Source organism: Hibiscus syriacus, unplaced genomic scaffold, assembly GCF_006381635.1.
Source record: "Hibiscus syriacus cultivar Baekdansim isolate YM2019G1 unplaced genomic scaffold, ASM638163v2 tig00110377_pilon, whole genome shotgun sequence".
Taxonomy (NCBI): domain Eukaryota; kingdom Viridiplantae; phylum Streptophyta; class Magnoliopsida; order Malvales; family Malvaceae; genus Hibiscus; species Hibiscus syriacus.
In genome coordinates this window covers 1921660-1942745 of record NW_024062711.1, presented here as the reverse complement: position 1 = coordinate 1942745, position 21086 = coordinate 1921660, and the positions used below count along the sequence as shown (strand labels likewise).

The window sequence follows — 21086 nt, the reverse complement described above, 5'->3', positions numbered from 1 at the left end:
TGTTTTCAAGAATATATGAAATTTATAATTTTTAAAATTATAAAATATTTATTATTGTCATCATAATGATCATTTTATAAAAAGAAATACTAGTTATAAAACTTTTATAAAATTATTCATATTTTAAAATACTTACCCTCAAAGTTTTCATAAACTAGATTATACGTATTGTGTAATTTTAATACAAAAATCAAAATAATTTTATTAAAAATGAATAAACATTATTAACTGTTGTAAAAAATTAAAATTAATGAATAATAATTCATTTGATCCCTTAATTGTAATTAAAAGTTTATTTTAATATTTTTAAACAATTAATTTTTTTTAAAAATAATTTTTTCAAAATATATAAAATTTATAATTTTTAAAATTATAAAAAATTTATTATTATAAAAAATAAACTTGTGACACTAAAATATTAATAAACTCAACCACTACACACTGCCCATTTCATTAAAACCCCAGCGAGTTCACAACCTGGAACCGTGCGGTGTGGGGGTGTCTGTACAATTCAAAATGCTGACGTTTTTACACAAATGTCACCATAATATAAATTAATGACGTATTTAGCACCCGTTTAAAAATATTTACAAAACTAACAACTGGATTTTACACATTTGGTAAGGCGCCCCCCGGGCACGCCTTCGACCACGTGGCGTAAAGCGCGGTGTAGGGGCACAACTTCTTGCAAAGGGTGTTAGATCGAGAAATATAGTCTGAACGATGCCTGATAGGGAAATATATAGGGTTAAGGTGATATTGCGGGAGAAACACCCTCTATTGTTGGACACTATAAAAGAGGCTAACATCTTTCATTGATATGCCATCAACAACGAGCATATCTTTAAAATATTTACACCCAAATAAACTCTGAATTTGCTTTTACTTGTTACTTGTGTTTTCTATTTTCTTTGGTTTTTAGCAATGGCGTTGAAGAAAACCTTAGTGGAGAAGCTTTTCAATATTTCGAAAATTTCTTCACAAGTTGTTACTAATTTCCGGATTTCCTCATCAACGGTTCAAAACCGAATCTCGCAGAATGCCGGAAAAACTAAGATCGACATGGCCCCGGATCCAGGTGATCGTAAAGGTGACAGTAACGGCAATGGCGAGTTCAGGCGATTTCTTCATAAAGGATATGCGGTTTCACCGGCAATAACGACGTTACCGATGGGGAAGAATTTGAATGAGAGGTTGAAGGAGATTGATATGTCGAAGGACCGTATCCGTTTGGATGGGTTGGGTTCACATATAATGGCGAAATCGACGGTTCCAAAGGTTGCTTCTTTGTTGGTTCAGGAAGCCAAGAAGTTGTTAAGGGTGGCGCAGCTACAAGGTGTTTTTCCCGAAAATTCATCGGTGACTGGTATATTTATCGATCTAACACCAGTCATACTATATTTCCCGATCTAACACCCTTAGCAGTAAAGCGCGCCCCCTGAACCACGCTATATGCTGATTTGGTGCCACGTGGGGTAAAGCGCCCCCTGTACCGCGCTATATGCTGACATGGGATATACGTGGGTATAGCGCGGATCAGGGGCCACGCCTTACCTGTGTATCTGCCACGCGTCAGAAATACACGCCCCCTGCCCCGCGTTATATGTTTAATTACCCCCATACCCCGACGCTTCACACCCCAATCCTCCCTATAAATACCCCCATCCTCAATCAATTTCATCACACCAAATTCTCTCAACTTCTCTCAAATACTTTTATATTCTCTGTTTAAGGTATATTTTATTATATTTTTAATATTTTGTATTTAATTTATTTAAGTATTTTAATTTATTTAATATTTTACTTATATAATTTTTTTTGCAGATATATAATGGAAGGCGATCTACTTCGCTTGGATGGAAATCATATATCTCGACACTTTGCTGATACGGTAACATTTTAATGTTTTAATTTAATTTAAATTATTAGTAATAATTTTTTGATTTATTTAATGCATGATTATTAGATTAAGAATTAACTTTTGTAATTATTTATTTTTATGAGAAGGACCGTGTATTAGATCATTTTATTTGGAACCTTAAGTTAGTGATACCTAGCTGTGTCTTGCCGTATTTAGTAGAGGCTGCATTTGGTTACATAGGTAGATATCAGGGTCACTGTAAGATAGAACCAGACCTTATCTCTGTCTTAGTAGAGCCGTGGAGGCCGGAGACCCACACATTTCATCTTCCGTGCGGAGAGTGCACGATTACACTTGAGGATGTTGCTATGCACCTGGGGCTTCCGGTGGATGGGGATGTTATATCAGGGATCACACAGGGTTCCTGGACTACTTTGTGCAGGGAAAATCTAGGACGTGTCCTGGAAAGTTTTAACGGTGGTCGGATACCGTTAAATTGGTTAGATGCCAATTTTTGGGAGTTGAGCGAGGACGCGTCTGAGGTAGAAGTTAAAATGTATGCACGGGCATGCATACTGCAGCTGATAGGAGGATTGCTGATGCCGGACAAATCGCGTAACCAAGTTCACTGCATGTGGTTGCGACATCTGAGCGACTTTCATCTGGCCAGATCATTCAGTTGGGGCTCGGCAGTTTTGGCTTTGCTGTACAGGGAGATGTGTCGAGCCACTGACTACAGGTGTAATGCTATCGGCGGATGTCTCCTGCTGCTGCAGTCTTGGGCATGGTATCGATTGCCCTTTTTATGTCCCGTTGTGAAGAACCCATTCATATTTCCACTACTCCTGAGGTAATTATAAAACTGATTTCGTATATTAATAATTTTATAAAGTGTATAATAATTTTTTTCCTTGAATAGGTGGTCTACTGATAGGAAAAATCATCAAGAGCTACCTAATGATTTAGAAAAAATTAGGGTGCTAATCGATCATAAGGTTGGCACACAGGTATGATTTTTAATGTTTAAAAATCAATTTTAGATTATAGTTATATAATTAGATTATTCTTTTGATAAAAATTATATATATTTGTTTTAGTTTGAATGGGTGTCATATTCTACTGATGATGTGAGGGCGGTGATCCCACCTGAGTTGATGGGCCCATTAGATGTTTGGATGGCGATGGTCTCCTTGATCTGTTATGCGACCATCGAGTGGCACTCCACTGATCACGTGCTCTGACAATTTGGTTGTTTTCAACCAATTCCGAAAGCACCTCGCAATATGTACGAGTTTCATATCATAGATAGATGCGGCAAGATAGATACAGATTGACTGGTGAGGCATCATGAGTGGGTCGTGTTGTGGAAGGATCGACATCGGCGCCTTCCCCGTAGAGAGCCCATTTTACTTGACCTCTTGATGGTTACTGACGGTTATTATGAGTGGTTCAACAGTAACGGGAAACCGTTTCTGCTTCCCGAGGATGCACGAGGGCATACCTTTCCACGACATCGACAGAGACGTTCACCGACATAGCACCATCGTCCCCCGACTCGTGGACGGAGAACAGGTGCTTCTGGTTCATCCTCAGCTGCACCAGCAGGACCTTCATAGCAGCCACCGTATCCAGCGACTTACATACCGCAGCCATATATGATGCCACCACCTCATTTCCATTACCAGATGTCGTCGCCGCCTTCACTTGGTTTTATGACATCGTCGTCGCCGCCGTCACAGATGACCCCTCTTGGAGGCTATTATGGGTCTATGTTTGTAGATCCGACTTGGGGTTCATATGCTGGATATTTGGCGGGTTCAGCCTCATCACCCATGGCCGCAGCACATACACCTCCTGTATAGTTTTCACACTCAGCGATGTCTGGGTTCTATGAGTTTTCCCAGTTTTCGCAGGCCGGTGGGATAGTCAGTCATACACCTCCAGGGTTCTTATTCTATTGAGGTGCTTCATCGTCATCAGCTCCTCATCAACCTAATGTACCTACTCAGGACGACGACGACGACGATGATGATGATGGTGATAATGATGACAGTGAGGAGTCACAACCAGTGATACGAAGAAATCCTCCTCGAGACCAACAGCCACCGCCCTGCGGAACACATTCGTATCGCATGCATCGATAGATTTTGTTTTTTTATTATATTTGTATTTAGTTTATTGGACTTTTTAATTGTAATTTTTTATTATTTCTCATTTAATACTAACTTTATTTTGTTAAATTTGTTGGAGTTATTTTAATGTATTTCAGTTAATTTTGTTTATTACCATTTAATATCAGTTATTGTAATTTGGTTATCATTTACCATTTAATACTTATTGTAAGTTTGTTGTATTTAAAATTATTTTGAAATAACAAATTGTTATTAGTTTGATAAAATTTAATGATTGTGTTCGATAACTTTCTTAAGTTTGTCACTTATTATCTCTTTTATTATAATCACATATAACACAAACGTCCAATCTCGTATTATTGTATCATTTTTTTAATCTTCATTAACGATTATCGAATGACATTAACTTGAAGTAAATGCAAATTGTTAAAAACAGTTTTGATATTTCGATATAACAAATTAAGTTAAATGAATTTTAAGATTTTACAAATGATTTTACAATTCATATTCGATTCAGTTTATCGAGTATCAAATTATTACTCCAAGTCTTTAAAGATCAATTTTAATCCTTACTAAATGTGTAAAATTGTAATTTGTACTTAAACTATTTTTGAAACAATTTTCACAAATTATTTTGAATCAAAATCAAGCCTTAAATCAAATTTTTTAAAGGCATGCACCAATGCATCAATACCATACATCGATGCATCAATGAATAAATTGAAACATCGAATGCATTCCATGCACCGATGCACTCTCCATGCATCGATGCACTCTGTTTAATTAAAACATCGAATGCATTTGATGCATCGATGCACAATCCATGCATCGATGCACCAGGCTATTTTTCAAACATCGAATGCACTTCATGCATCGATGCACTCTTAGTGCAGCGATGCACTAGGAGTCCAACAGTCAAAATATTTGAAATTTTACACTGATGCACCGGTGCATATTGGTCATGCATCGATGCATGAGACGCTCCCACCCAGAAAATTAATTGTTTTCACACAATAACGGCTCTATTGATTCCACTAATTATCACCAACGTTCAGAATTGATTCAAGGAGTATTTAAACAAGTTTAGAAGCCATTGATCAACAACAAGAAACATCAAGCAATAAGAATCAAGAGAGAATCAAAGAGAAAGCATCAAACCTCAAGTTTGAGCATTTCAAGCCTATTTTTCATTCAATATTCATTTTGCTTTCAAGAACACTTATTGTGCTCAATTGTATTTATTATTGAGTGTTCTTTCTTTGTTCTAGAATTGTGCAAACAATCTACCTTGTGAGGATTTCCTTGTAAGTTAGCAAATTTGTATTGTTCTCTTTGGGAGAGAGTTTTTCTCAAGAATTTGGGGTATAATTCTTGAGGGTTTGTAATGTTACTCTTTGTCCTCAAAAGAAAGACAAATTAGTGAATTTGTGAAAAATCCTTAGTGTGGATAGCTAAGGTAGTGGACGTAGACTTTGGTTGAGAAAGTCGAACCACTCTAAATCACTGTGCAAATCTTTTCAATTTTCTGCAAAAGCTTTCACCGAAATTTTTAATTGCCAATTCACCCCCCTCTTGGCCGATTCCTTCGATCGATTAACTCAACAATTGGTATCAGAGCCTCACTCATTTGAAGGTTTAATCGCCTCTTGAGTCGATTCGGGAAGAGTTACATCGATTATCAAGTCATCAATGGCCTCCGCTTCAAATTTCGACTCCGGTCTCGATTCGATGCCCGTCAACAAGCCTCCTTTCTTCAATGGAGCTAACTATGCCTATTGGAAGAATAGAATAATGTACTTTATTCAAGCAAGTGACATGGGAGCATGGAATGCCGTAGAAGAAGGATACATCAAACCTCTCACTCATCCAAGGTTGTGGAGTGAAGGAGAGACAAGAATGTTCCAGCTCAACTCCAAAGCCATCCATATTATTTTTTGTGCTCTTGGACCAGATGAATACGGAAGAGTTTCATCGTGTATAACCGCCAAATAAATATGGGACAAACTTCAAGTCACTCATGAAGGTACCGACGAGGTAAAGAAATCTAAAATCAGTATTCTAACACAAAGCTATGAAAATTTCAGGATGAAACCAAATGAAGATATCAAAGCTATGACGGATAGATTTTCAACGATTGTCAATGGTCTCAAATCATATGGAGAGATCATTTCAAATGAAAAACTTGTGAGGAAGTTAGTCTACTCCCCCCCCAAAATCGTGGCAATCAAAGAAGACGACAATCATCGAGTCTAAGGACTTAACATCCTTAACTCTTGAAGAGCTAATTGGGTCACTCCTCACTCATGAAATGATTCTCGAAGATAAGGTGGACCTTGACAAGATTGACGAGACACCAAAGGAGAAGGAGAAGAAGAAAAATATTGGAGTTGCTCTCAAATCCACAAAAGATGAGAGTGATTCGAATGACGATGACGAGGAAATAGCATTGTTTGCCTAACGGTTCAGAAAAATGATGAGACCTTATCGAGGAAGAAAATTCAAACGAAATGAAGGCCTCAAAAATGAACCGAAAGAGAAGGACCCAATCATTTGCTATGAATGAAAAAATCCGGGGCATGTCAAATATGATTGCCCATAATTGAAGAAAAAGGGTCAATCAAAGAATAAACACAAGGCTCATGTGGCTACATGGAGCGATGAAGAAAGTTCCGATGAAGAGGAAAAAGAAGTAGCTAACTTGTGCTTGATGGCATTCGGGGAAGATTCTAAGGTAACCTCTAAATCATCCAATTTTGATGATTTATCCTATGATGAGTTATTAGAGGAATATAATGGGTTGACTTCGGATTATGAGAAATTATTTTTAAAATATAAAAATGATGTTTCAAAATTGAAAAATGAAAACAAACTCATATCCAAAACCAACAACGATCTTGAAAGTAAAATCAAAGATTTGCAAATCAAACTAGAAGAGTTTGAAAAGAAAAATTTAGATTTGCAAAATTTACTTTCAAAGATTAATTATGATCATCAAAAGAAAATTGATGATCTTAAAACTTCTTTTGATAAAGTTGGAACAAAACATTTTAAAAAAGGTGGAAATTCAAAATCCAACTTTGTTAGAAAAAGTTTTAGAAACTACAATCATAGAGGTCCCCAAAGAACCTCTAATGGAAAAATCGTTAGAAGTATGTGGGTTCCTAAAGAACTCATTACTACTAAAGATAAAGATATCCTACACAAATGGATACCTAAGGAGACTAGGATTTTGGAAACTAATGAATATGGACCCAAAAGAATTTGGGTACCAAAAATAAAAAATTAATCTATGTTTGTAGGGAAAGGAGCATTGCTACAAGGAACGGGAAACAAATTCAAATTCATGGTACCTTGATAGTGGATGCTCAAGACACATGACCGGAGACAAAAGCTGGTTCATTGAGCTTAACGCCAAAAATGGAGGAGAAGTGACTTTTGGAGACAATTCAAAAGGTCACATTGAAGGTATTGGTACAATAGGTAATACGTCTTCCATACAAATTAAAAATGTTTTATATGTGAATGGATTAAAGCATAATCTATTGAGTATTAGTCAATTATGTGATAAAGGATTCAATGTCTTATTTGAAATTAATGGTTGTAAAGTCATTGACATTGCATCTAATCGGATTATGCTTGTTGGTCATAGAATAGGAAACATATACATGGTGCATTTAGATTCTTTTGATATGACTAATTTATGCCTAGTTGCTAAGGATGAGCATGATAGTTGGTTATGGCCTAGGAGACTATGACATGCTAGTATGAGTGTTTTGCAACGGTTAATTCAAGGAGACCTAGTAAGAGAGGTTCCTAAGCTTAAATTTGATAATGATAAAATCTGTGATGCTTGTGCTAAAGGAAAACAAAAGCGAGTTTCTTTTAAATCCATTAATGATGTATCAACTAGTAGAGTTTTACAATTGATCCATTTAGATCTTTTTGGGCCAACTAGAACTACTAGCTTGGGTGGAAAACAATATGCATTTGTCTTGGTAGATGACTATTCTAGATATACTTGGGTTCTATTTTTAAGTACTAAAGATGAAGCATTAGAACTAGAACAATTCATCACGTTTTCAAAAGTAATCCAAAATGAAAAAGGTTACTCTATAACTAGTGTTAGGAGTGATCATGGAACTGAATTTGAAAATCTTGGATTTACTGAATTTTGTAACTCTAACGGTATTAGCCATAATTTTTCAGCACCTAGAACTCCTCAACAAAATGGAGTTGTTGAGAGGAAAAATCGAACTTTAGAAGACATGGCTAGAACCATGCTTTGTGAAAATAATTTGCCAAAATATTTTTGGGCGGAAGCCACAAATGCCGCTTGTTATGTTGTAAATCGAGTAATGATTAGGCCAATTTTAAAGAAAACTCCATATGAAATTTTCAAAAATAAAAAGCCTAACATTAGTTATTTTCATCCTTTCGGATGTAAATGTTTTGTTTTAAACAACGGTAAAGAAAACCTTGGCAAATTTGATGCTAAAAGTGATGAAGGAATTTTTTTGGGTTATTCCTTAAATTCTAAAGCTTATCGTGTATTTAATAAAAGAACTTTAGTTGTAGAAGAGTCTATACATGTTATTTTCGATGATAATCTCCTTTCGAGGAAGGATTCTTGTGTTAATGATGATGTAGGCATTGTAAATACAAATGACGTTAGACATGATGTTGGAGAATCATCATCAAAGGAAGAAACAAAGGATGAGGAAACTCATGATCCCCTCGAGAATCCAACCATTGAAGAAAGGGAAGTATCTTATCCAAGAGAGTATAACTATGTCAAGGATTGTGAAGTTATAGGTGATCCATCTAAAGGGGCAACTACTCGATCTTCTCTTAGAAATATTTGTAATTATGTTGCATTTATTTCATGTATAGAGCCTAAGAACATCAAGGAAGCATTAAAAGATGAACATTGGATTATGACTATGCAAGAAGAATTAAATCAATTTGAGAGAAGTAAAGTATAGACATTAGTTGAAAGGCCTAGTAATAAAACTACTGTAGGTACTAGATGGGTATTTAGAAATAAGCTTGATGAAAGTGGTAATATAGTGAGGAACAAGGCTAGACTTGTTGCTCAAGGCTATACTCAAGAAGAAGGCATAGACTATGATGAAACATATGCTCCCATAGCTAGGATGGAAGCAATTAGAATGTTATTAGCATTTGCATGTTTCAATGAATTTAAATTATATCAAATGTATGTTAAAAGTTCATTTTTAAATGGTTTTAAAAAAGAAGAAGTGTATGTGGAACAACCTCTAGGTTTTGAAGATTCAAATTTTCCGGATCATGTTTTAAAATTGACAAAAGCTCTTTATGGTTTAAAACAAGCTCCTAGAGCTTGGTATGAAAGATTGTCAAATTTTTTAATTGAAAAAGGTTTTTCAAAAGGAAAGGTTGACACTACATTGTTTTTAAAGAGAAAAGGTAAAGATTTATTAGTAGTTCAAATTTATGTTGATGATATAATATTTGATTCTACTAATGATGTTCTTTGCCAAGAATTTTCTAAGCTAATGCAAAGTGAGTTCGAGATGAGCATGATGGGGGAGCTCTCATATTTCTTGGGACTTCAAATCAAGTAAAGAAAAGATGGCATCTTCATCAATCAAGCTAAGTACGCCAAGGATATGCTCAAGAAATTTGGATTGGAAAATGGGAAACCCTATGCCACTCCAATGAGTTCTTCTACAAAGCTTGACTTGGATGAAGGAGGTAAATATGTGGATGTTAAATTATATAGATCCATGATTGGTTCATTGCTTTATCTAACCGCAAGTAGACCGGATATTATGTTTAGTGTTTGCTTGTGTGCTAGGTTTCAATCATGTCCTAAAGAATCACATTTACTAGTTGTTAAGAGGATCTTTAGATACCTTAAGGACACTCCTAGTATAGGACTTTGGTATCCTAGAGACTCTAGCTTTAGCTTGCATGCCTTCTCAGATGCGGATTATGGAGGATGCAAATTAGATAGGAAAAGCACCTCCGGTACTTGCCAATTCCTTGGAAATATGTTGATTTCTTGGTTTTCAAAGAAACAAAATTTTGTTGCATTATCTACCACTCAAGCGGAATACATTTCAGCTGGTAGTTGTTGTGCACAAGTTTTATGGATGAAACAACAACTTTTTTATTATGGAATTGAAGTAGGTACCATTCCTATCAAGTGTGAAAATACTAGTGCTATTTGTCTCACTAAAAATCCCATCCAACACTCTAGAACTAAACATATTGAAATTAGACATCACTTCATTAGAGACCATGTCGCTAAGGAAGATGTAGCTCTAGAATTTATTGATACTTTGCACCAATTAGCGGATATTTTTACAAAACCCTTAGATAAGGAAAGATTTTGGACACTTAGGAGAGAATTAGGTTTAACTGACCTATCTTCACTTAGTGTTTAAAATAATTTTAACACTTTTAATAAATATTGAAAATTGCTTATAATAATAATCTTTGATTCCATTCTTGCTATTAGTTAGGGGGAGTTTATGATTCTTAGTAAAAATTAAAATTATGTTCAAATAAAGTTTAAAGATTAATTTGATTGATTGAATATAATTAATTTTGATATATGAGTTGCCAATACCACTAGAGCCAAATAATTTATCATTTTAAGTGTTTAAAATGGATTTTTGACATTTTTGTGCTAAATGCACTGATGCACTTAACAATGCATCGATGCATCCCTTTGAATGTGCATCGATGCATTCGCATGATGCACCGATGCATGCCTTGAATGTGCATCGATGCACAAGACCATGCATCGATGCATCCGTCGGTTTTTTGGTTAAAAACCCAGATTCTCTTTATTTTTCTCAAAACCCTTTAAACACTCCCTCAGCCGTTCGTCCCTCTCCATCTAAAAACTCCATTCTTGCTCAAAATCAATGATTTTTCTTCGGATTCTTCAAGTTTTTCATCTCCCAAACCTGTTTTTATCATCAAATTGTGCAAAACATCTCTTCATCCCTCTCAATCCAAAATTTTCAAGGTAATATTTCAAAAACCTCTACTTTATTGATTTTTGATTTTAGAACTAGTTCTGATTAGTTCTAGGATGAACATTATATCGGGCATTGATTGTTTGATGATTAGAAACTCAATTTTACAACTAATTTCATCAAAAACTCACAAAATTTCAAGATTTTTTTTCGAAATAAATTTTTTTTTGAAATTTCGAAATTATGAAATTAATTTTTAAATTTGATGTTTTCGATACATCTTATAATTTTACAAACATTATTTTCAAATAGTTTTTCAAAACCTTGCCCATTAGGATTCGGTTTAGAGAACCTTGAATTATTGAGGACTCAATTGAGTTTTGGGATTGATTATTGTACATACACGTGTTTTCAATTTGCAGGTTATATTTCTTATTCCGACTCTTTTACCATGTCTAATCCTAAACGTCCTAGGACTTCCTCTAGTCGTTCACATCGTCTTTCCGTTCCTCTATCTCCTAATCTTGTTCCTCAAACTTCTAGTGGCCTATTGAGTTCCTATTTTAATATGCCAGAGCATCGTATAAACGACCTTTACAATAGATACATTGAGTCATTCCAATCCTATAGAATTCGGGAAGAACATATTCCCTCGCTTCAAGCCATGAGCAAAATTGACTTTGAATACCTCCCAATTCTTAAACAATGGAAGTTTGATAAACTATTCTCACTTCAACCTATCGTCTTCCACCAATTAGTCTGCATTTTCTATTCCAATGCGGTCTGTATTCAAAATCAAACCCAATGTGGAACCATCGGAATTAGATCCAATCTTCTAGGACAATATATTGTTGTTGATTCCGCAACTATTGTTTCTCATTTCGGGTTAGATGATGATGGTGTGTTTGACGAAAAAGAATCTGTGGCTTATCCCTATACCCCTAATGCTAGTGTCAGTACCCTTCGAACCCATCACGACCGTTTCCTTCATTTTTTTATTTCTTGGTGGTTTCATCCTTCTGCTGGTAGGTACTCCACTCTACGTGCTAGGGATTTATGGTGGATGTATTGTATTAAAAATAAAATCAAAATAAATCTTCCACAGGTCATTTTTAATCAACTAGTAGACATCGTAAATATTGTCCCTTCTAAACATGTTGAAACATTAGCCTACGAATGTCTACTTAGTAACATGTTTATCAAATTTGGTCTAGACGTTTCTCTCGACACTCCCATTCCGCTCCAAAATCAAATCAATCTCACTTGTTTAAAGAAAGCGGATTGGGTTCAAGATGAACGCACCGGTTTTTGGGTCTTCCGACCAAATAAACAAACTCCGGGAGCTAGTTCTTCTCGTGCTCCTCCTCCTCCTCCGGCTGCGGATGTTGATCCCGAGCTTCAAGGGATATTTCAAGATATTGACGATCCAGCTAATGCACCGGAACCCACTCGGTAAGAAGATCAAACACCACCTTATTTCCGATCTTTTTTAGAGGCATTTGATCTACGATTTACTTCCATGGAGTCTCAGATTACTGAGTTTCAGAGGGAGATGCGTGATCGTATGGATGCTCTGACTCTTGAAGTTCGAGCTCATTATTCTTCTCCTCCCGATCCTCCGATGGAGTAGATTTGTATTTCTTGTCATGCTTTCTTAAATTTAAAACTTGGATTGATTTTGATATTTATGGTTTGTTTGTTTTTGGATACTTTGACTTTGATTGGTTGTTGAATGTTTGGACTTATTTTATATTTATGGATGCTTGAACTTAATATATATATTTGGTTTGGTTAAATTTTCTTATTTTTGCATCATTAGTCATATATGACCAATTATCCATTGCATGTTATATGAATATTGATTTATGAAACTAATGGCTAACCTCTCTTTTGATTGTGATCTTAGCAGCTTATAATTAATAAATCAATTGGCTTAAGTTTTTCAAAACATTCTTGTTTAAAACGTTTTATAGAGTCTTTTTAATTTAACAAAAAGGGGGAGAAGATGTGTGTCATAGTAAGGGTGAGTAATTTTTCAAAAGTTGATTTCAAAAATAATTTTCTAAATCTTAAAATTTCCCAAGTGTTTTGTTATATCAAAAAGGGGGAGATTGTTAAAAACAGTTTTGATATTTCGATATAACAAATTAAGTTAAATGAATTTTAAGATTTTATAAATGATTTTACAATTCATATTCGATTCAATTTATCGAATATCAAATTATTACTCCAAGTCTTTAAAGATCAATTTTAATCCTTACTAAATGTGTAAAATTGTAATTTGTACTTAAACTATTTTTGAAACAATTTTCAAAAATTATTTTGAACCAAAATCAAGCCTTAAATCAATGTTTTTAAAGGCATGCACCGATGCATCAATACCATGCATCGATGCATCAATGAATAAATTGAAACATCGAATGCATTCCATGCACCGATGCAATCTCCATGCATCGATGCACTCTGCTTTAATTAAAACATCGAAGGCATTTAATGCATCGATGCACAATCCATGCATCGATGCACCAGGCTATTTTTCAAACATCGAATGCACTTCATGCATCGATGCACACTTAGTGCACCGATGCACTAGGAGTCCAACGGTCAAAATATTTGAAATTTTACACTGATGCACCGGTGCATAATGGTCATGCATCGATGCATGAGACGCTCCCACCCAGAAAATTAATTGTTTTCACATAATAACGGCTCTATTGACTCCACTAATTATCACCAACGTTCAAAATTGATTCAAGGAGTATTTAAACAAGTTTAGAAGCCATTGATCAACAACAAGAAACATCAAGCAATAAGAATCAAGAGAGAATCAAAGAGAAAGCATCAAACCTCAAGTTTGAGCATTTCAAGCCTATTTTTCATTCAATATTCATTTTGCTTTCAAGAACACTTATTGTGCTCAATTGTATTTATTATTGAGTGTTCTTTCTTTGTTCTAGAATTGTGCAAACAATCTACCTTGTGAGGATTTCCTTGTAAGTTAGCAAATTTGTATTGTTCTCTTTGGGAGAGAGTTTTTCTCAAGAATTTGGGGTATAATTCTTGAGGGTTTATAAGGTTACCCTTTGTCCTCAAAAGAAAGACAAATTAGTGAATTTGTGGAAAATCCTTAGTGTGGATAGCTAAGTTAGTGGACGTAGACTTTGGTTGAGAAAGTCGAACCACTCTAAATCACTGTGTAAATCTTTTCAATTTTCTGCAAAAGCTTCCACCGAAATTTTTAATTGCCAATTCACCCCCCTTTGGCCGATTCCTTCGATCAATTAACTCAACACAAATTAAAGTACAAGAATTATTATTTGATAAACAAATACATCATTTCCTCATCAATTGTTACTTGATGGCAACAGAAGTGGACATGTTTTTCTAGTGTGTTATGGGTTTCTACAATGCCCACATCTTCTGTCTTGTCTAGATCTTTCTCGAATATCCATATCGCAATGAATTCGATTGGATTTTGGACGACCACGCTCCCTCAATAAACTCGGATTTGGTATAATCGGAAGCCCATCTTGAACATCATCAGGGTCTTTGTCATTACCTATGGATGGAAACTCAAATTCGTATACCTTAAAAACTTCATATAGTAGGTATACGAGATCCACAAAAATGGTTATAGTCTTTACGTGTATGCGAGCAAGCTGCTATCACAAGAGAGCATGGATACTTAAGAGCTTGAAAAACCCACAGTCGCACGTTCTGTCCCTTAGATTTACTCTTAACGACACAACTTCAATCCCTTGAAGAGGTCGCGGTAACTCTGTGACACGAAACATTTATGCCTTCTAGAGAAGCTTGTTACAGACATTCCATTTGATGCAGAAATTTTTTTCTGTAGATCTGCAACTAATCTAGGGTGATAGACATGACCGCCTTGCATCCAGGTTTGAGCTTGTCCCCCAAGCTTCGCAAAAAGCGCCCCAAACAAAAATATGTAGTCTTTACCAAAGCCGCTACTGGTAAGTGACATGCACCCTTTAAGGTTGAATTGATTGCCTCTGCCAAGTTGGTCGTTATGTGTCCATATCGATATCCACCATCATATGAGTTAGTCCACATTTCTTTATCGATGAGGCTGATATAATCGTATCCTTCCTCGTTCTTCGCCCGTAAATCTTGAAGCATTGATTCAAACGTTCGAGGAAGTAGTTCATAACCTGATCAAAAAATGTATAACTTACTGACTTGCTTTCTTTGCAAAATTAAAACGATCGAAAGAAAACAAACTACATCAGTTTCACTTACCCATGCGCACAATTAATTGACACTCATCATTCTTCTTGTACCTTCCATGGTAGTTCGCAGCAATGTGTCGGAGATAATACATATGTTGGACAAAGGGTGGTTGCTACATTGGACCCAAAGACTCCATTGTTGCTTTGATCCCAGCTCCGCGATCTGAAATGACACAGATGTTTTTCCTCGCGATAACATGTGCACGTAAATTTCGGAGGAAAAAAGCCCAAGAATCTGTATCTTCTCCTTCGACAAGAGCAAAAGCAACTAGAATAATGTTGCGATTGTCATCTTGGATAACTTCCAATAATAAAACTTGCTTGTATTTTCCATTCAAGAAAGTCTCGTCGATCTGGACCATAGGCTTGCAGTATTTGACAGCATTAACGCACTGTGGGTAACTCCAAAAAACCTGGTAGAATTGGCATCGATCGCGAATAACTCGATCATTATGGTATGCATAGGAGGTTTCAATGTCCATAATTGTCCCATGATTCAACGTCCGCACCAACCTAAACCAACCTGGAAGTTCGTTGTAAGATGCATCCCATTCGCCATGAAGTTTGACAATGACATTTTGTTTTGCCAACCAAGCTTTTTTATAGGAGACAGTGTACCTATACTGCGATTGTATAGCTGAAATCAATACTGCAACAGCTATATGAGAGCTTGTTTTTACCATGGGCATGATGGCTTGGCATATCATTTCAGAGTCCAAGTTGGGATGATCTTGGTTGACCCCTCCAGCACAATATGTGTGAGGACCGTTGTATAATGTTAGTTCTCATATGTTGTTTTTCCTCTTCATTTTTGATACGCGAACCATCCAATTGCATCCGTAGCATACATATTTTTCGGTCGTGGATTGGTTGACTCTGAACTGAACAGAATTACAGATATTGTAATTTTTTATAGCCATCACCGCTTCTTCTTTGCTTGAAAACTCCATGTCTAAAGATAACTCACCATTACTTATTGATGAGTAATATCCATAGTCACCAAGATGAGGCATATACGCAAATTCTGGCCCGTACATTACACCATAATCAACTTCATACATGTGTGCAGGAGGGTCAGTTTGTGCAACATTTCCTGGAACTTCATCATCATCGGAGTTGAATTGCGGTGATTCTGGGTGAATTAATAGTCCAGTCTCAGCACCATCCGCACTAGGCTCACGAAGCGGTTCTTCTGGTGGAGATGATGGTTCCTCCATACGCTCTACATTTAGGTCAAAGAACCTACTACTTGCACGCCTTCCCCTTGAACTAGAAGGCATATCGACATTGAGATCGAAAAACTCGCAATCGAATGCCTCTCCCTGGAGCTTGAAGCCATCGTGTCAAATGGAAACTACGCAGATGGTTGCGTCGATGGCATCTCCATATTAAGGTCAAACGGATTTACAAATGAATGTCTTCCCCTTGAACTGGACGCGATGTTGTCATACGGATTGTTAATCGACCCACCTCGGTACATATTGTAAGGAGTTGTGGATAAATGTCTCCCCATTATGGCATTAAAATCATTACACATTATTGTCGTCGAGTTGTCAACTTGTTTAGCCAGCCCATAGTGGGAGTTTAATGATTGACCCCGAACGGCACGCACTTGAATAAAATTTTCATACATCTCAATATTGGCGTCTGAATAATTACTTTGAGCTTCAACCATTATTTCAACATCATCATTGTTCAAAAGTTCGAACGCTATATAAGTTAATGACAACAATGATGCTGGAAATCTGTACTGCAACGACGACATTCTTCTACTACTTCCAACATGAATCTTCCTCGAAATCTTCAGCTCCTCAAGAGTTATGCTTCTCTTCAATAATATTTTAATACGCTCAATTGATACGAAAACAATGTCGGTTTCATCTTCTCAAATTTCACCATCATAATAAACAATAGCTGAAAGTCACGCCATTCTTTGAGTTTAAAAGTGCGGCAATATTATATCTGCAAAAAAATAACTAAAACAATACTTATTAAATAAATAATATATGAACGAAAATATAACAAAATAAAATTTTTACACATAAACGTAAATAATTTAAATAATATAATTTTATATTTGTACTGCAAAACTATTTCGACGTATATTCCCGCTTTCTAATTTTACAAACACAGAAATTAATTGACAACAATTAGTATAATATTTTTTTTCAAATAATCATAATAAACAATAAGTATAATAAAAAAATTGATCACAAACCTTATAACGAAAAATCGCACGAACTTCTGAATTAAATATGAGAAAATTGTCAGAATTATTGACTCGTTGACGGAATTGTTGTATTAATTTATAAGTTGATATGAGAGATATGTAGAGATGTGAGGAACTTAACTAGGGGAGAAGGGTATTTATAGCCGATAAAAGTTGCTATAATTATACAAGGTGCGGTAGCTGTACCGCGCTTTATATAATTATATTAGTTAAAGGTATGGCGCGGTCCCTGCCCTGCGCTATATATAATTATGTCAAAGAATTAAAGGTAAGGCGCGGTCCTTGACCCGCGCTATATCCTACGTGACGTAAGGCGCGCTCCAAGGGCCGCGCTATACCTACGTGTATTCCATGTCAGCATATAGCGCGTTGCAGGGGAGCGCTTTACTACAAAGGATGTTAGATCAAAAAATATAATCTGACCGATATTAAATCGATAAATATAAAAAAAAAATAGATAATTTTTCGCAAAAAAAAAACCCAGCTACAAGGGGTGAAAACGAGGCTGAGGGAGACTGGCAGAACCTAGATTTCTTATTTGGACTTTATTCAGATCTGTGGAGAGAGTTGTTCGGATCCGGAACAGGGACTGACTGTTAGACGAATCTGGATCCGTTATCGTTCTAGGAAACGTCGTCGTTTTACGTCCTGATCAGGTTGATAAATTTTCCAGCTAATAATTATATCTTGAAAGTTCCATTTGTTTGCAGATGGTGAGTGGGAAAAAAAATAGAGATATGGGTTACGTCCTGAACAGGGACTGCGTGTTTTGCTTACAGATTATGCATATGGTGATTGGGAAAAAAATAAAAATATGTTTGATACGAATTTTTATTTAATTTTCTTTAGAATGAAAATTACCGAAAACTGATATGGGTTTTTTTTGTGTGTGGGTATTTTGTGTTTCTTTTTTATCTTTTTTTTCGACAGGATTTTTTACGCATCGATTTTCCAGGTTTGAGATGGTTTCTGAGAACTGAAGGACCCCAAATTAAAAAGCCCTACGATGTTTCTACACAGTGATTACAAAGATCACTATGTTTTTCAGTTCTTATCGCAGGGTTTAAGGGGTAAAGCCACGGATTTGGGATCTTTCTCACTCCCATTGCCTTTACCCCACCCCATTTAGTTTTAAAGAGAGTAAAATTTGTTGTTAATTCATGGGGGGGAACTGCTAAATTTTTAGTGGGAGATGATGACGGTGGGAAAGTGAGCCACCTGGTTGGGCGGGCGGTGGGGTATTCTTTTTCTTTTCAACTCTTTTGGTTTGCTTGTGGGTAGGGTAACAAGTGGAGAAGAACGGTTAAAAGTCAAAACGAAGGGTGTTTGGTTTATTTAGCTTAATTTTAGACGAATCTGGAAAGAGATTGGAGCACAATTTGTGCAAAAACTTTGACCTGGAAAGCTTGCTTGAACGACCTCGATAAGGATAGGCTTCAACTTGACATTAACTTCTTTTTTAGCTTTTTATTTATTGTACTCAAATATTCTTATCTTTTATTGGTTTAACAATTTTGTTTTCTTTTTTTTACTTAAAAAACCTTAAATCACGTTTTAATTTGATTCAATTTTAAATTTTTGTTTATTTATCTTTTTTTTGGTGATTATTTTGAAGAAAAGAATCCCAAAATGTATTTATATTGAGCTATGTTTTACCCAGAAGCGTCTCTCTTTTTTCTCCTCTGATTACAGGTAGCAAATGCACTGGGAGGTCTAATTCCTTTACCAGGGCCCGGTCCAAATGATCCGAGAAGAGAAGAACTAGTAGAGTTTGAGAAGAAGAAGGCGGTAATCGATGAAAAAGCGGGTTCCTTGGTGCGTAGAGAACTGTGGCTGGGGCTAGCCTATTTGGTGGTTCAAACGGCGGGGTTCATGAGGCTAACCTTTTGGGAACTAACATGGGATGTGATGGAACCCATTTGTTTCTATTTGACGTCCATGTATTTCATGGCTGGCTATGCATTTTTCCTCAGGACATCCAAAGAACCTTCATTTGAAGGTTTCTACCGGAGCAGGTTGAACGCAAAGCAAAAGAAGCTCATCAAAGCTTATAATTTGACATCCTTAGGTACAATGAGCTGAGACAAATATTCTATCCCAATTCATCATCATCATCGGTCCAACCCTTCAAAACCCCCTCATTTTATCATTCTGACAAAACCCAGTTATAGGAAGAGAAAAAAAAAAACAATAAATACAAATAATGCAATTTTGTTTAGGATTTAGTTGAGGCTTTGTGTAATATTCTGCGAGTCTTGTTATTCTTCTCTTATCCCTTTCATATAACCCTATCAATCCCTTTTTCTTTAACATTTTGGTGCGGTCCTATCATAATATTTGTCTTGTTTCAATTTGGACAAATCAAATGACATTGTAGATAGTATCATTTGAATCTTTAAATTTATAAAATATATCTTTTGATAAATTCTTAAGACTCTATAGTCTAATCTAAAACAATGACCATCTCGGACATAGCAGCAGCCGTGTTTTTAGCTCTATCAGTATTTTTTTTCATCTCTCCTCCGTTCATTTCAGGCTGGAAAGCAAGGAAGAAGAAAGGCCGAATTTCGGGATTTAATTTTTTTCTCCTTTTTCAAATTTTCGTATTCTTTAGTTTAATGGCCAAAATGGCGGACAACCGTCTTCCTTTTTAATTACTGCAATAAAGCAAATACGGGATTGTCTCAGGAAAGGCGGGTTAATACACGGTTAATATACGGCAGTACCGGATACATTAAAATGTATTTAATAAATTCGGTTTAGCGGTACCTATTATGTTGACAACTAATAATGTTTTAGGTAGAAAATATGAAAAACTATTAAAAAATTTGGTAACCGGTAAACTTTGGTTATCGGTAAGTATCTATCCTTTTTATAAAAGTGTCCATACTTTTAACATATCAAGTAAATTTTACCGGTTTTATCATAATGAATCTGGTTTTGTCATATTTTTACTTGTTATATTGTAAAGTATCTATCCTTTTTATAAAAGTGTCCATACTTATTTCACTGTGGAAAACATATTTATTATTATCTTTGGTTAATATTGTTAAATTTAAATTCTAAATAATATTTTATAAAATATCAAATAATCAAATAATTTTTTGTGTAAATGAAATTATTAAATTAATATTGTAGGTGGAAAACATAAAACACTATTAAAAAAATTGAAACATAAATTACATAACTTTAAAAAAAGTGTCGATCCTTTTTATAAAAAGTATGGACACTTTCAATATAATAGGTAAAAATATGATGTAATAGGTAGCGCTTATATAATGTAATAGGTATCGTTTATATAATGTAATAGGTAGTTGTAAAGTATCTATCCTTTTTATAAAAGTGTCCATACTTTTTTCACTGTGGAAAATATTAATTTAAGGTTATCTTTTGAGTGAGTTTTAAGATATTAATTTAGTAATTATAGGCGTCTAATGATTTATTTTTTACGTTACGATATATATTATTATTAAATTAAAAACAATAAACATATATATTACATATTTATTATTATCTTTGGTTAATATTGTTAAATTTAAATTCTAAATATTATTTTATAAAATATCAAAACAATCAAATAATTTTTTGTGCAAATGAAATTATTAAATTAATATTGTAGGTGAAAAACATGAAACACTATTA

General features: G+C 35.2%; 1 pseudogene; it reads left to right on the top strand.

The window, feature by feature from the left end:
• The first annotated feature begins 887 nt into the window (after positions 1-887).
• Positions 888-19615, top strand: LOC120121557 (annotated as a pseudogene).
• Positions 19616-21086: the final 1471 nt, after the last annotated feature.